The sequence below is a fragment of the Solanum verrucosum genome, unplaced genomic scaffold (genome assembly GCF_900185275.1).
Source record: "Solanum verrucosum unplaced genomic scaffold, falcon-dt-bn FXZP01000051.1, whole genome shotgun sequence".
NCBI lineage: Eukaryota > Viridiplantae > Streptophyta > Magnoliopsida > Solanales > Solanaceae > Solanum > Solanum verrucosum.
The window spans coordinates 592,815-605,772 of NW_026020110.1; the positions used below are offsets into that span (position 1 = coordinate 592,815).

General features: G+C 35.7%; 1 pseudogene; it reads right to left on the reverse strand.

Moving 5' to 3' along the window:
• LOC125825348 (uncharacterized) overlaps positions 1–12,958 on the reverse strand; it is a 142,437-nt pseudogene that overhangs the window by 79,995 nt on the left and 49,484 nt on the right.

A 12,958-nucleotide genomic window follows, 5' to 3' on the forward strand; every position in this document is an offset into this window, starting at 1 on the left:
TAAACTCATCAGTTTTCATATATCTCAGTTACAGTATATGGGTATTCCCCATCTCTTCAGATTTATTTATGATTTAGCTTCCGCATCAGTTTATTTTCTTCAGTATGCTCATGATCATGCCATCAGGGTTAGCTTGGGATCACTTGTGGTCCTAGGTCCCGTGTCCGCGTCTTGGGGGTAGCTCGGGGCGTGACAAACTTGGTATCAGAGCATTAGGTTTAAGTGTCCTAGGATGTCTGAAAAGCCGCACTAGGTAGAGTCCTTTTCATGGGTGTGTAGTGCGCACCACATCTAATGAGAGGGAGGCTACAAAGTGTTTTAGGAAATCTTCATTTTCTTGTTACTCTTATCGTGCGTAAGGTATGATCTAAATTCCATTCTAACTCGACGTTCTACGTTTCAGTGATCATGCCTCCTCGTAGAGCTTATGCTAGGAATGTGAATGCCAGGAACGCAAACGCAGCTCCTCCAGTTCCAGATCAAGAAGTGTCGAATGCTGAATTCAGGAATGCCATTCAGATGTTGGCTCAGAGTGTCGCTAACCAGAACAATCAGCGGGTTCAAGCTCCTGTGAATGCAAATGGTGGATCAGCAGCAGCAAGGGTCCGTGACTTTGTTAGGATGAATCCTCCAGAGTTCTTAGGATCGCAGACTAGTGAAGATCCCCAGAATTTCTTGGATGAGATCAAGAAGATCTTTGAGGTGATGCAGGTCACTGGGAATGATCGGGTTGAGTTAGCATATAAGTTAAAATATATATTTCTACATCTTAACACTTTTATTTGTCATCATGATGTGGGTTTAATACCCTATTTCTCATGGATAACAAAAATCCTAAACAATTTGGAAGTTTCAATTGCTCATTTTTCTTGAAAAAATTTGATAATGACAACTACATATTTTTCTAAGATAAACAATATTTTTTGTTGTAGATAAATTCAATATTTATGTGTATAATTATAAAGTAGTAATAAATAATAATGTTAAAGTCTCTAGGGTGAGTCCAATTGCATTTTGGCTTACTATGTCAATGGTTAAAGGTAAGACGATTAATTCAAGTTTCATCGCACCAAAAAGATAAGACATTGATTAAAATTTTGATGCACTATGATGATAAAATATTGGATCCAAGTAACACAAAATATGGCCTACAAGCCTTCTTATATAAAAAAAACCTTCATTCCAAATTCTAATGCAATATATTGATGAGATAATGATGAATGAGCAAATTGATGCGCTCTTGATGAAAAATTATGAAATACATAATTTTGCTCCATTCTCTAAAATGAATGTGGTAGCAGTACATGATAAATATGAAAGATGACAAAATCACTACTGTGATAATTATAAAAGAAAGAACATTATGAGTTCTCAGAATGGCCTTTTAAAGAATGAAGGTAATTTTTGTCATCAAAATGGTATGAAAGGTCATTCGAAACATTTTTTTATGAGACCTAATAATTTGAAAAGTTTATAAATCCTCCATCAAAGAAAAGGATGAAAAAAGTGGTGATACACTTGACTTTCAAAAGTAATGTCGAGGTATGTCGTATGAATATGAAAAATTTCAAAGCATGACAATGAACTTCTAATGAAAAATAAATAATATATAATTATAAAGCATGTATATATATGATTATCGTCAATTCCTTGAAGAGAATGTGGCTTGTGATAAGTATCATGAGAAGTGGACCATTCTTGAAAGTGAATGTGTCAAGAGATGATGAATATTATAAATAAAGTCATGCTCATGTATGATTTAATAAATACCACAACTCACTCCTATGGGAGGTTAGAGAGAAATAAAAAAAAATTATGTTGGTATAAATGGTCACTGGTCAATTACTTTTAGTACATCACAAATATTGTGGTACGTTTTATTATGTACTATCGAAATGGCAAAAGAAGGAAATAATTCTTGACCACAAAAAAAAATTGTCATTGATTATGTATCCCAATATGCCAAAAATATTCGTCAGATATTAAATAAAAAGGGAGGAGATACTAATGACAAAAGTAAAACAAGAAACAAGTTTTGCTTGTAATGATTTTGACCATGACAATAATGATATAAATTTCTCCTTGAAAGAGATGTTCACCACACAAACAATGTTATGAAATATGTGGTAGTACCCAATGTTAATTGTGAGCTTTGGTGACCTAATGTGCTACTACTCAAAGAAATAAAATTGTTCATGATATTGGAATTGTAGTAAGTCTCATAAGAAACCTTTTAAGTTTCAAAGAAATAGCCAAAGAAAAAAAACTATATTGAGACTATAAAATATGGAAAGATTTGAGATCTTCATATTATTATAATCAAAGTGGTTTTAAATATTTACGTGAAAGATTACCCATGTTTTCATATTGTTTGTGGTAACTAAATATGGACATGATGATAAAATCACATGCAAAATAAATAGAAGTTAATTGAAATAAATATCAGTTGGCATGACCGGTTAATGACCATTCCGATTTAAATATGATACGAAAAGAAATGAGAATTCATGTGGTTATATATATTGAAGAAATAGTAAATTATTCAAAAATTCTCTTGTGTTGTTTGTTCTCATGATAAAATTATCATTGCACCAGCTAAGATTGAAATTGTATCTCCTGAAATTTTGAAATGTATAAAAAGGTGAATATGGGCCCGTTCACCTGCCATGTGGACCATTTACTATTATATAGATGCATCTATATTATGGTCACATGGACTTTATTATCAACTTGCAATTTGATTTTTGCAAATGTTGTTTGCTCGATTTGTTAAATCAAGAGCACATTTCAAATTATAATATTATATTGATAATGTTGGTTTATATCCAAGTGGTTGAAGGAGAAATTATATGCATCTAACTATAGCTAAATCATTGGTATGAGAACAAAACTCCCAGAAGAAATTTTGTATGAGATGTGTAGTTTAGAGTGTAGCAACACTTGTACGTATCAAGTCAACAAGGTTCCCCTATCACAATTGGTTCAGGGTCAGGAACCAAATAATTCTCATCTAGAAATTTAAAAGTGCAGTATATTATTGCTCCACCATTACGTAATTGTCACACCCCAAGCCTACACCCTGGACGTGGCCGGCACTCGAAGACCATTGCTGGCCCCCAAGCGAACCTTTGGCCTGACTTTCTTAACTCAGCGGAAACTTACCTCGACAGCATAACTCAATGCAATGAAAGGTTATAAAATAACCAACTGATAAAAATTTGGCCAAAAAGGTAACTCGAGTCCCAAAATAGAATATTTACATATAAACATAGATGAGAGACTCAAAACCAACTAACTGACTATCTATGACGCCTCTATATCACTGAGATGGATGTTGGGACAGACCTCGCAACATCCTAATAAAACAAAACTAAGAGAACAACAAAATCGAGTCCTCTGGAATACAAAGAGGCCCACCACTGACTCTGGAGTGCTTAGTTGGATCAATGGCGTACTGAATGCTGACCCTGGGTACCTGTGTCTGCATCGTCATAAGATACAGGCCAACTGGCATCAGTACATTGAATGTACAAGTATGCGAGCTGGAAAGCTAAACCACAAACTTAATCTTGGAAGGAGTACAAAGGAACTCTTACCTTGGCTCTGTTCAATTCATGAATAACTAAACTCAAAATATAAAGCAATAAGACACATGCAATATATAAAGCTTGTAAAATAGTGTAAACAACTTAGTTTGTTAAGGATAAAACGATAACAAACTCAACTTTACTTATATAAAAGTAATATAACTTTAGTGGGAGATTCTTTAACCGACAATTACTACTATGAGCCCTAGTGGTGATACAACATTTTACCTCACGTTGCCCAAGGACCATCCTATACCTTGCCGTGATATAGGAAGCTAACTTTACTAAGTAGATCCACTAGCTTAATCTTACGGATTCATCTAAAAAGTATGACCCGTTAACTCCCATGTTGGCGCATGGTTCTTATGGAGAGTTGAGTTTATATGAACTCGTGTCCCCAATTCGGTGCTCAAGACTACTCCCAAAAATACTTAGCTCATAAGTGTTTTAAACACGTCTTTCTTTATTTGAGATAATTACTCAAAACTTTGCCCGAAGGCTCACTTGGAATCGATGTTCCTTTTTCTTGAAAACTAACCCAAACGCTCTTTTGCAATCATAGTTCCTTTTCTTACTCAAATGTAAAAACATTTAGAAACTTCTTTGGGAATACATAGTTCCCTAATACTTTTGAGAAATGAACTCAACTTTAAACTCTTTACTCAACTTGAAACTCTTGACTCTTTGCTCTTTACTTGACTTGAAACTTGAGCCTTAAAATGAAGTTAAAACATTCAATAAAGACTCTTGAACAACTATAAAGACTTACCTTGACTCACTTCTTTGACTTCTAGACTCAACTCTTAACTTCACTTGACTTGGAAACTAACTCTCCTTGAATTGGAATCATGAATTCAAGGTGTTTGATCACATGTTATGGACGAGTTCTTGACGTTTAAACATACCTTGGGGTGTTGAAAACAACTAGGGAAAATAGGTACAATACCTAGGAACATGCATGAGAAAGTGGGGAAGGAATGGGAAGACTTGGCGCTCTTGGTGCTCTGAGAGGCGCGGAGCGCCAAACCAAAAACTTCAGAGGGGTCTGGTTGGGGCTCTGGTAGGGGCGGCGCCCCAAGGGCTGGACCTCAGAGTCCCTTTTGAGGCGCGCTGGCTGGCGCGACGCCCCAGCCCTTTTCCCCGAAAACTTGACTTTTCTCCTTCATTTTCCAACTCTAAACCTCCCTTACCATACACCAAACATACTATAGATTCAACTCAGAAACACCACCTGAACCATACACCAAACCAACAAGAACTTCAACACAACACAACTACAACTTCAACAATCACAACTAACAACTTCAACAAACACAACCAATCTTTTCTCGAAATTAAACGAGCTTGGCGTGTGGGGGAAAGAACCAACCCAACACTATGAACTCACATACCTTAATAGGGATCACCCCCGAAGAAAACCACGACGATCTTTACGAAGTTTGCTTCTTCTTCTCCTTTCTCTCCTTTTCTCTCAAGAACCCTAGCTCTTACTCTTTTAATAAGGGAAAAACTAATCAAAAATCAGTCTTACACCTTAATATATATCCAAAGACAAGACTAGGTAAAAGACCAAAATACCCTTACAAATTTCCGGACGGATTACCTGCCAACTGCCCAACTTTCAAAGGGCATAACTCACTCATACGAACTCGAAAACGAGCAAACTCAACGGCGTTGGAAAGATCATTCCACGGAATTTGCAAACCTGACTGGAAATACACCTAGATCATCCTGAGCTAGGAGTTATAACTGTTCAAAGTTGGCCAAAAATTCATTATTTTCCATACTTAGCCAAATTTCCAGATTTTGAATTCTTTCCAAAAATGAAAATTTCCAATTCTAAGCCTCTTCATAGTTATTTCAAATTGTCGGATGTTACAGTAATGCAAAAATATGAGTCCTCAAATTAATAAGGTTGGGTGAATGTTAGATTCTCTAACATTAGGGGGAGATAAGCAACTGGAAAATAAGTTATACATAATGAATTATCATTGGTATGATCCTCATTGAAGAGATAATTTAAGTCAATTGTCAGACTCATTCGCTGACCCTATTTTATAATCCAGTTATAATTGCTCCAATAAAAAGTCCTTGAAGGACATAATTTATGACACGCTTGAAGCGTGATAGATTAATCGATTCGAAAGATAAAATTTCTTGAAGAGGAAAGGAATAAATAATCAAGATGGTCATAATAATGAGGCAAGTGCTTTAGAAATAGCACCATGACATAACACTTTATAAAAACATTGACAAATGTTCAGGTACCTGAAATGATAAAAATAAAGCGAGTTTGATAAGTTATGTGACATTAGAATCGACATCAAATAATCGTCGATAATATCTTTAATATAATATAGTGCTCAAAATTATAAATGGTGATGAGGATCTTGATATTAAATCTATTGAAAGTTGACAGATAAATGATTGGCCAAAAAAAATACAATTCAAGTATATTTTATTTCACTTACAAAGTGATGTTTTGGACGTATTTTGTCCATATACTAAAATATAATGTAAGTGGGGTACAAATTAATAATTGGGCGATAAGTAAAATCATAAAATATAAAGTACGACTTGTGCATTGGAAAATAAAGATTTTTCGCAAAAGTCCTGACATTATTTTATGGAGATGTATTCTCCTGAGGTGGATGCAATGAGATTTCTTTTAGTCTGACAATATGTCACACCCCGAGCCTACACCCTAGGCGGGACTGACACTCGAGAACCATTGATGGCCCCAAGCAAACCCTTGGCCTGGCTTACTTACTCAGCGGAAGACTCTAAGCATTATTGCAATGATCAAATGCACTTTACTCAACTGTTTAATAAAATAACTAAGAATGTTTAAAGGTCAAACATTCAACCTGGCTAAAATGGCAACTCAAGTCTTAACATATGAAATAATAATGTAAAGACAACTGACTACTAACTGTCTATGAAGCCTCTAAAACAAAGAGGGATGTCGGGACAGGACCCCCGATCATCCTAACAACTGAAAGCTAAACAATTATGAAAAAGACCCTCTGGAAAGCAAGGAGGCTCACCAACTGACTTTGAGTGCTCAACCTGATCAATGAGGCGCTGGATGCAAATCCTGGTTATCTGTGTCTACATCATAAGATGATGCAGGCCAACTGGCATCAGTACATTGAATGTACGAGTATGCGAGTTGGAATGCTAAACACAACTTAAGCTTGAAAAGGATCTGAAAGAAACACTTACCTTGGCTTTACTCAACTTATGAATAACTCAACTCAAAATGTAGTGTAAAACAACAATAATAGTGCAATTTATACAAAGCATTTAGAACAATAAATAACAACTCAATTTGTTAAAGATATGCAATAACAAACTCCACTTTACTCATATCTGTGGGAGTTTTTCTAACCGTCAACCACCACTATGAGCCTAAGTGGTGATACAACGTCTTGCCCACGCTGCCAGAACTGTCCTATACTTTGTTGTCATATAGAACGCCTTAACTAAGTGGATCCACTAGTCTATGCCAAAAAGCACTTAAGGAGTCATCTAAAAAGTACGATCCTTTACTACCAATGATGGCTACATGGTTTATGGAGACGTGAGTTATCTGAACTCAAACTCGTCCCCATATCGGTGCTCAATACTAATTCCAAAATATACTTAGCTCATATGTTTGTAAAAACAAAAATCTTTCTTTGGTTTGACATAAATACTCAAAAACTTAGCTTAAAAGCTCTCTTGGGAATCGGTGTTTCCCTTTCTTGTTCAAATGTGAAAACATTTTAAACTCTTGTGAATACTTAGTTCCCTTATAACTCTTGGAAAAAATGAGCTTTACTCTTACTCTTTACTGAAAACTAGCTCAAAGGCTCTTTTGGAAATCTCAGTTTCCTTTCTTGTTTAAATGTGAAAACATTTACTTTTTGGGAATACACTGTCTCGATATACTCTTTTGAAGAAATGACTTCAATTTTTACTCTTTGCTTAACTTAAAACTTAAGTCTTAAAACAAAGTTAAAAAGTTTGTAAAAGACTTTTGAAAAACTTTATAAACTTCTCTTAACTTGACTCTTAACTTTCTTTGAATTGAATTATGGGTTCAAGGATTGTGATTTGTGATAGGAAACATCTTATGATGTTTAGAAGTGTTTTTAGATAGCTAAACATGAGAAAAAATCAAGAAATCACTGTATGAAAGCAGGTCCGCGACGCGGAGATGTATTTAAATTTTTTGTCGCAAAAATAATTTTTAAGGCAAAACGGTCCGTGACCGCTCCGCGAAGAACTTTTTCTCAAATCGGAAGAGCAAGTCCGCGACGTGGCCCCACTGCCCATATTCGCCCGACTTTTTCCTTCTTCATTTTCCAGTCCCAATTCACCTAAACTCGACTATTTTTCTCAAATTCTCTTTAGATTCAGATACCCAACATATGTACCGAAGAAACTAACTCAAAACAACTCTATAATTCGACGTAAAGATATCAGAAACTTCTCAATATCTGCCCAATTCAAGAATGACATCAAATTCAAGTATACATATCAAGAACATCAAACTTTCAAACTCTTTTAGGACAAATTCACGCTGAAATAAACATGTTTGGCACGTGGGTGAACGAACCCAACATTATGAAAACCTCACATACCTCGTAGGGATCACCCACTGACGAAATCCACGAGTCTAGCTTCAAGAACTTGATGATTCCTTGCTCCTTCTCCTCTTCTTTTCTCTTCTCTCAAAACCCTAACTTATTTCTCAAAAGCGTAAACTGAATCCAATCAGTTTAGACCCCAACTTAATTACCAAAAATGAAACTAATTATGTCACGCCCCGAGCTACCCCCAATACGCGGACACGGGACCTAGGACCACAAGTGATCCCAAGCTAACCCTGCTGGCATGATCATGAGCATACCAAAGATAATAAATTGATGCGGAAGCTAAATCATAAATAAACTGAAGAGATGGGGAATACCCATATACTATAACTGAGATATATGAAAACTGATGAGTTTAATACAAAGAAGTTATTAACTCAATACTAAGCTGAATCTATCTATGTCTGAAATAAGCCTCTAAACTAACTAGAAGTGCTGGGACATGCCCCAGCTAAGTCTAGAAAATCTGAAATTAAAAGACTGAAAACTGAAAGATGACATGACTATTGTCCTCGAAGAATGAGGACTCACCACTGATGCTGCTGAACTGGAGATCGGGAACCGATCTAAGCGTGATCTGGATGCTGAGAACCTGAACCTACATCACGAGAAGATGTAGCGCACGTATGTGTCAGTACTTGAAGGGTACTGAGCATGCAGGATAGAGTAAAGCTGAAATAACATATAATTGAACAAAGCAATGAAGCAATGAAATAATCTGAACATGATATAGATACTGAAAATACTGAATACTGAGCTAACTGATGCAATGACCAAATTTATAACATGTTGAGACTGAATACTGACTGTACTGAAATATGGTCAATGCAATAGAGTCTGACTGAACTGTGGGAGCTACTAATAACCGACATGAAACCACATGAGCTAAATGTGGAGTCCGATGTATACGCCCCATCGAGAGGACCTAATATACCCGGCCAAAGGTATAGAGGCATGACTGGCGTGATCACTAAACTGATGTTGCCTACAGAGGGGACTTACACCTACGTGGCTCATAGTTCTAGGACTATATGGGTACGCTGAAACCCTAATCCAACTCGGTATTATGCTACTCCCAATAGATTAAGTGGTTAACACATTATGACTGAGTTTCTGTAAATACTGGATAGCTCGAAACTGAACATGCAAACTGAGAATGCAACAATTAATCTGATAATGATGCATTCATAAACTAAGGCATGTATAACTGAATACTGAAATATCTGACCTAGCATGTGTAATTCAAGAACTAAAGAAATACATAGCTAGGGTTTTGAAATTCATGCGATAAACTGAGCAATAACATGATAATCTGATTTGGAACATTTAAATAATTAATTCATGATGATCTGTTCAAATTCTAGAAACCCTAAGTTTGTTCATAATCATGGAATCAAGAATCTGACTGAATTCTAGGGACCTAATGGGCGAAAGGAACCCACTAGTGAAATCCCACATACCTGGTGACGAATTCCACGGAGAAATCCTTTGATTTCGAGGCTGGAACTGATGGAACCTTGCTGCGTTCTTGAACTAGGGTTCTTGACCTTTTTCCCCTCTCTTGATTCTAATTTTCTAATATTTTGATTAATGAATTGACTTGGATAAGTTCTAGTTATGTTTCTAGGCTTAAACTGATTAAAACCTCATGATTTAGGTTTAAATGACGTATCTAAGGGGTTAAACGAAATAGGAAAAGACCAAAAGACCCCTGAATTAACTGCTATCGGAGTGACTGATGGAATGGACCTATGGTCCGTCGATTGGGTCCGTAGGTCGAGTCTGCCCGACAGGGCTTCACTAAAACGGGCATAACGTTTTACTCGGAGGTCGGAATTTAGCAAACTCGGTGGCGTTGGAAAGATAATTCAATTATCTATCTAACCATAGGTCATAGTACACATAATTCATTTTTTCTAAGAGTTATGACCATCTGAAGTTGACCCATCAATATTTTTCATCTAACTGGCTGCTGACCCTCATCTACGGTCAGACCTACAGACCGTGGATTGAATGACGGTCCGTGCTGGTCAACCGTAGTTTGTGTCAGAGGCTGGGTAAGGGAAGTCTCGATCCACGGACCGTGGTCTGATCTACGGACCGTGGTCTGATCTACGGACCGTGAGTCTGTCCGTGAGTCGGGACTTAGCCAAATTTTCTGACCGAGTTCTGGGGAAGTTTTCTGTCACGGACCTGCAGGACGAACCGTGAGTCCATCTAAGGTCCATGGATGGTGTCCGTGAGTGCCACCTGTAACACCAGAAATCTGAAATCTCTATTTTTAGATACGGGGTGTTACAAATTAATTGGGTGGTGAAAAGACCATAATGCCCTTCTAAAATCCGGATTGGACTTTCCTTATTTGAATTGCCCAACTTCCAATGGGCATAACTCACTCATACGAACTCAGAATCATGCAAACTCAGCGGTGTTGGAAAGATTATTCCAAGATCTTTCCTAAGATATCTAGAAACACACCTAACTCATCCTGAGCTAGGAATTATGGTCGTTTGAAGTTGACCAAAAACTCAAACTTAACTTAACCAATTTTCCAGATTTTTATTATTTCCAAAAGTCACTCTTTCTAATTCTAGCTCTTTCTAGTTCTTTCAATTTGCGAGATGTTACACAATATATGAAAAACTTGAATACGCATGATGAATGATTATCATGTCTAGCTAGACAGTAAATAATATATGAAAATTCCTGAAGGATGTAAAATATTTTAAAGCACTTCCATTAAATAGTACCCTAATGGTTGTGAGATCGCTTAACATAAAGATCAATTTTGATCTAATTAAAATGGTTAGAAAGTACCATGTCATAGTATAATTGGTGCACTTATATGTATCCTGCTATTATTCATGGTATAATAATTTTAGTGTGCATGCAAAATATAACATCACTCTTATAGATGGAAATATTAGAGTGAATGAAATATTGATACAAATTATTTATTCTGATCAATCATGTCAAGGTTTATTAATTATGAAATTGCAGAAAATTATGAAGTTTGATCTTAAGAAAGTTATTTGTTTTATCTGGGAATACTAGCATATCAAATCATTCCACTAGTCAGTCAATTTTATTGTCATACAAGTGGAAGTGTCTGTTAGTGCTTGGTTGTTGCTACTAACAAGTCAAACAAACAATTTGTCTACGCCGACGAGGTCATTAGCTAAGTGATTATCAAAAATGTATTTGGATGAACTCAGCATATTCAACGGACAAGAAAACGATATATCAAGATAAGCTCAAGGATGCAACATCTTCATGAATGTAATTTGGTCACAAAGATACAATCAATATCAACATTTGGAAGGCTAAGTATAAGGTTGAGAGATATCCTTTACAAGAATTAAGTGATGTTTTAATTAGTGGGAGTAAATACGCGTTGCACTCTTTTTCCCTTAACCAAGGTTTTTTCCCACTAGATTTTCCTGGTAAGGTTTTTAATGAGGCAGCTTTCAATGCGTATTACTAGACATGTGTACTATTTTTCCTTCACTAGGACTTTTCCCCACAGGGTTTTTCCTAGTAACGTTTTAACGAGGCACATTACCTATTAATAAACTCCAATGAATAGTAAATACATCATATTGTTGACGCCTATTACACAGTTTTCTGAATAAGCTTGAAATCAAGAAGGCAACTTACAAGCAGCTCCGCTACCTACAAGTAGTTCCACAAGTAGGTTCCTATAAGCAACTTACAAGCAACTATGTGAACAGGTTCTTTTAAGCAGTTTACAAGTAACTCTGTAATTTTAACGATATATATTATCTATCACGACATGGACATTCAAGGGAGAGTGTTATAAATAATTGATGGATGTGGATGTCATATGGCCCACACTCATTTGAGGCCTATCTCCACTTGCCAATTAGCCTACTTCTTGGTGGCCAAGAAAGCCATGCACTGTAGCAATTTCCTTTCCTCAAGTATGTTCATTTTCCTTGGCTATAAATAGATATTCAAGTATATCATGTAGAAAAGAGAAGCAAAGTAAAAGAAGACTAAATATTCTTCCTCTCAACTTCTTATATCAAAGAATATACAAATCTCTTCTCTCTTCTTCTTTTGTTATTTTAGTTTAATAGTTTCCTCTTATTTTATAACAGAAATGTAATTATCACTCAACAGTAATTGTTGTTGGTTTCACTAGGACTAGTTGTGGCAGTCCTTTTTGTTGTTTGTGTCTTATTTGTTGGTGGTTTTTCTATTATATATAAGAGATAAGGGTAAAAATCACATCTAAACTATCTTCTTCTTTTTTAGTTTCATACCTAAACTATTGAGAGTGTGAGTTTCATACTTAGACTATCACTTATTAGTTTGAAAAACACTTATCTCTCTCTTTTAATACACTCTGATTTTGGTGTGTATAATACACTCTCTTTTATTTGAAAAAAATGTCACATCAGGCTCTACATGGACAAAACATTCCACCTTGGCAAATTTAAATAAATTATTAGTATTAGTTAAAGATTGAAGATTAACGTATTACTATTTCCCAAAAACAATTATAAAATAAAATGTAAAATATTTTTCTTATCCCACTCCACCCATTTCTCTCAATGTATCCCCACATTCCAAATTTTTAGTTTTTTTTTTAAAAAAAAAATATTTATAAAAGCTTTTTAGAAAATTCTTACTTCATCTCTACCCCATCCCTTCAAATAATAATTAAGATATTATTTTATTTTTAAAAAAAAAAACCTACCCCACCCC